General features: G+C 28.4%; 1 long non-coding RNA gene across 1 annotated transcript; it reads right to left on the reverse strand.

Moving 5' to 3' along the window:
• On the reverse strand, positions 1-432 carry LOC112096813. The gene is made up of 3 exons (XR_002904640.1): positions 293-432; positions 150-176; positions 1-42 (listed from the first exon to the last, which is right to left on the reverse strand). It is a non-coding gene; the product is annotated as an uncharacterized LOC112096813 (long non-coding RNA).
• Between the last annotated feature and the right edge of the window lie 5,041 nt (positions 433-5,473).

Raw genomic sequence — 5,473 nt, forward strand, 5'->3', positions numbered from 1 at the left:
CAAATCTTTCTGCTCAAACAACCAAATTTGAATGCGAGCTTTCTGCCAACAAATTTTGAAACCATCATAAGAAACCAAAGATTGCAAACAAAGAAGACAACTTTATTAGAAAAATAAATAAATAAATAAAATTTGAAAATAATACTTACACTTTGAAGAAACCTGAAAATCAGATTCTGCAGCCACAAAACAAGAATTAAGAAGGAAAAAAAAATGTATATGGGTAACATTATATCAAATAATAATCATTAGTAACAATATTATTAATATTGTTTAAAGTAAAGAAATTTACAATGGGTTGTGTCATAATCCTCTGGACTTTGGTGCTGGCCATGGTTGCTTCTTGCTTACTTGGTGCTGCTCCTTCGCTTCGACAAACGCTTGCCCTTCAGAAACGTTGAGGCAAAATCAAGTGCACAGAGATGTTTACTGCAAAACCCTTTACAATTGTATTGCGGCTAAACCCATTTAAAAGGAAGCCCTTGACAATTGAGCCTGGGCTGACCAGGCCCATCATTTTGTATATCTAAGGGGTGGTGATATTTTGACCAAAGTAATGATTTTTCACTCAATAACCCTTACTTTTTAATTTATCTTATTACTTTTCGAAATTAATTTTATTAAAAATAAAAAAATTATTATTTGTTATATTATTTTTTTCTCTTTGCACTCTGCTCCATCATCTATCTTCATTAACAACAAATTCATCATCATCACTACTATCTATCTTCTTCACCATTATTCTATCACCTCCATCAACATATGATGAGTTTTAGTATTGGGTTTTATTAAATTTTATGAACAAAAGATGGATTTTGTTGAAACAAATTGAGGGGCAAACATCACAACTTTTTGACCCTTTTAGATTATTTCTTTAAACCCCAATAATAACTTTTGCCATAATTCCAATGTTATCTTTATCGATTATTAAAAAAGAAGTTCTTATTTCTTATTCAAAGAAAAGACATTGATTATTCAGAAAAGCTTAAAATCTTAAATCATCCATAATCTTGAACTATGTCAAGGACTATGAGTTCATAGCAAATTTTTACACTGAATTACATTCGAACTCTAATCTTCCTCAAGCAAACAATTCCTCACTTCAAAGTATCATATCTTGTAAACTTTAAGACTAGTACAATGTATTGTTCGATTGTTGATGATTTTAAAATCAATTTGGAGATTTATGGCATTCTTCCAGGTTTAGCATAGCCTTATCCTTATTTATCAGTGATGTTGAGGGTGGCCCTATCCGTATTTATCAATGGCATATGCTCCTCTCCCTATCGGTAAAGAATATTCCATATTACCTTCACCTAAACCCACGGATCCTACCTTTCCAAAAGTAATAATGAGAGAAAACTATAGCCATTAAGAAATGTGATCCAATTACATGTTACCTTGTCTATTTCCCTTTGATTTCACCCTTGAAATGTGATCCAAGTGCACTAGCTTGAAAGATCACGTTAGCTAGAGTTAGGATTGCAACTATTCTATTAAGGAATAAAAGACCAATGTCTTTGGTTTAATTGGCCTTTCCCTTGGAGCTCCGTACCAGGATTTGAATTGAATATATACGTTGATCTTGGACTTGTTGCAGGCTCGCTGGTTTATTATGAGAGATAAACTTTTTGTAGGTAGGTACACCACCTCAACTTGCTACGATGGTGTATCTGCACACTAAGGATCAATGGATAGATGTGGTTAAATGGGTAATGACATGATTACATGATGTGGATATGACATAATTTTTTTGTATTTGCATTGAAAAATATTGACATGACTAATAAAAGATTGACACAACACAACACATGTTAGTAAAAAATCAGTTTTTCTCATAAAAATTTTTAGGACCGATCTCATATAATACATAAGAATCCGCAATCTAGAAAATTATATCTTGATAATCCGACTTTGCTTTTTCGCTGAAGTAATCTAGGCTCCTAAATCACGATCAGTCACCACCACTTCTGTTAGATCACGATTCGTCACCACTACTCCTATTAGATCACGATCCGTCATCACTGTTATTAGATCACAATCCACCACCAAATAATCTTTCAGGTTATGACTCAAGTTTGATCAGCACTGGACGTGTGGCCGTCCGTTTTACTACTTCCGAAACAATCGACTACTTTTGCAGTGTTTTTTTCTCAAAACATGTATTTTAGAATCCCGTATCTTTTCTTCTTAAGAAAAATACACTTATATGATATCTATTGTAAAACTCTAGATATGTATTATCCTTTATTATAATTCAAAATAATAAATATTTTGAATTTAATATTATCTCTCCACTTACGTGAAAATGGAGATCATGTGTAACAACTTTGAGACTCACATTATAAAATAACATAAGACTCCATTTGCACATGAATATAACACATAAGGTCTTAACAAATATTATAATTAGGTTTATCACCTAATATGCCCATTTTCTTATTTTTAGGTTCAGTAGTGGTGCAGTCAATTAAATGAGCTCACCCGGGGATCATTTAGGAACATACAATAGTGGCTACAACAATTAAGCTTGTGAATGAATAAGCCTAATCATTTAATTAAAACTCTACTCCACTATAAGATTGGAACTGACCTTCATAATTGTATGCTCCAATAATAATTCATCACAAGCCACATTGATATCTTTACAACATAATTCTTTGTACCACATCGTTAATTAAATCGATATCTCAATTGTCCAATCAATTTAATTACATCTTGTTCCTTGATACTTACTGGTTTTCTCTAATGATCATTTTCAACATACTAAATATGTTGACACACTCTGGCCAGAGAATTTGATGATCAAGTGCCAAAAACTCATCAAGAGATGTGTTGTACAAATTCTATATTGCTAATCTATAACTTCAATACTCATAATTGCTCTCACTAAGATACTGGGTAATCTTGATTACAAGTGTGTGTTGTGCTCATTAGTAACTCAAATGGAATAACAATTACAATCATAAAATTATAACTAACTCAAGATTAAGATTACAGTAAAATCAATGCCTATGATATTTAATAAGTTTGACAATTATTACAAAATTAATTAAATCTCATATGTGATCAGTTCAATGTAGTCGTACTACATCAATAAATTCATACATGATTAAGATAAATTATTCAATCAATTTATTATAATCTATACCTAAATAAAGCGTCCAACTTTATTTATCAACTGCAAACTTAATTTATTTAATTACAAGATAACTTATCTTTATGTCTTCTGTAAATTCACATGGTGATAACATATATACATATAATATGATTAAATAGACTTTACTCAAAATATTAATACAACTAAGATACTTGAATAAAATACCTCATTTATTTTATTAATCAGAAAAATTATTTATTACAATTAAATAAACATATATGCTTTTAAAGAGCATATATTCCCAACAACACATTAGTGTCGTATCTGTGTTGGACCACTACACCACAATTAGATATTTATAACACGAATATCAGCTAATCTATAGTAATATTATTAAAAGAATTGCTACAAGTAAATGATGCTTTTGCCACTATTTTTTAGCCTTGAAGCAAATTTTGTGGCCTATAATGACATTTAGCCATGAAAAATACTATGTCATAGCTAAATATTGTGAGAGAAATTATAAATATTAAAGTAACCTATTTGTCTCAAATAGTTTGTGGCTAAATAATAGTTTTTGATAGAATAAATGTCGTTTAAAGTTTTTTAGATAAATAAACTTATATATTTTTATAACTTATTTATAGCATATTCGTAATATATTTCTTATAAACTATTACCTTAGATTGTGTTACTTATACAAGGCCAGTTTGGTAATGCTATAATTTTTTAAATAATTGTTATTAGTTGTATTGTAAAAATGATTAGGTATGAAGAGAATGAGCTAAATGTTTGATAAAATTTATTTTTGAAAGTGTTATGGGTTTAAAAGCAATTGTATGCGTTTGGTAATCTTAGATTGTGTTACATAATATAATTAGGCTAATTACCGGTAGCATAGTTTAAGAAATTGAATATTATAAGATTTGGTCTATACACATATACATATAATTATATACTTAATTTTATACACATATCAACAACATTTGGACTTATAAATGTTATTATATGTTATGTTAACAATAAATATAAAAAAGGTCATGAATTATTAATTTTAAATGTCTACTCTCTCTCTCTCTCTCTCTCTCTCTCTCTCTCTCTATATATATATATATATATATATTAAAAAAGAAAAGATACAATTGAGAAAGAGAATTCATTTGCAAGTAACAATTAATTATATACAAGTATATATCCCTTGTCAACTGAACCCAAAAAATAATTTTAATTGTATAAAAAACATTAGCAAAATATCAATACCCACAAACATATTCAAAATTTCGCACATGAATAAAACAAGTAGTCGTTCTTAAAAATTACTAATTGTGTAAATATAAACATAGTAAATAAGAAAATTTATATAAAGAGAATAATTATTATAACTTTACTTTGAAGAGTACTTGTTACTAATGAGGCAGATGTACTTTTATTAATATAACATTATGTAAATAACTTTATATTATAAAAAAATGATAATTTTGTTAATAAAAATATAAATAGCTTTTTAGTAGGTGCATATATAATAAAAGCATCAATAAGTTTTATGTGTTTTTTTATCTAATCTTTGTTTAGTAATTAAGATAGTTTAGCAGTGAAGAAGAAGTGGGTCTTTATACAAATTAACTAGAAGATGTGTTTACTAAACGGGAATTGAAATGAGTTGAAATTGGAATGGGTTGGAATTGGTATGAGTTAGCATCTGAATGAGGAATTAGAATTAAAATAAGTTGTTTACTTGAGCTGTAGGAATTGGAATCAGAATGAACCGCATTATCGTATTTATTTATCTTGAAATTATTGTGGACTGTTGCAGGTTACTAAAAAATCATTTATTAATTATTGTCCATAGTATTATTTATATATATTATACTAATAAATATATTGTAACAACAACAATAATAATAAAGTTAATAAATATTAATAATAATAATGAAATTAATGATACGACAATGATAACAATAACAACAACAACAACAACAACAATAATAATTAATATTAATAATAATGACGACATTAATGATGATGTTATTATTGTTGTAGTTGTTATTATTAATAATAAATAATAAAGGACCTATTTGCAAATAGTATAAAGTTTTTGGATATTTTCATAAATTTTTATGGGGACCAAAATGAAAAAATGACATAACTTGATTGAGGGCAACTTGGGGATTATGAAAATTCGATGTGGTATAATGGGTAGTTTTGAAAATCGAAGTTTGATTCCGAACCTCCCTTTGGGAATGAAATCAATGGGAATGATTCCCAAATTAGCATGGGCCCATGATTCCGATTCTCACTCAATTATTTCGATTCCCTAATTTGGGAAGTAAATACACGTAAATCTAGTGGAATTAGAAAACCCAATCTGAATGT

Source organism: Citrus clementina, unplaced genomic scaffold (genome assembly GCF_000493195.1).
Source record: "Citrus clementina cultivar Clemenules unplaced genomic scaffold, Citrus_clementina_v1.0 scaffold_7, whole genome shotgun sequence".
NCBI classification, from domain to species: Eukaryota; Viridiplantae; Streptophyta; class Magnoliopsida; order Sapindales; family Rutaceae; genus Citrus; species Citrus x clementina.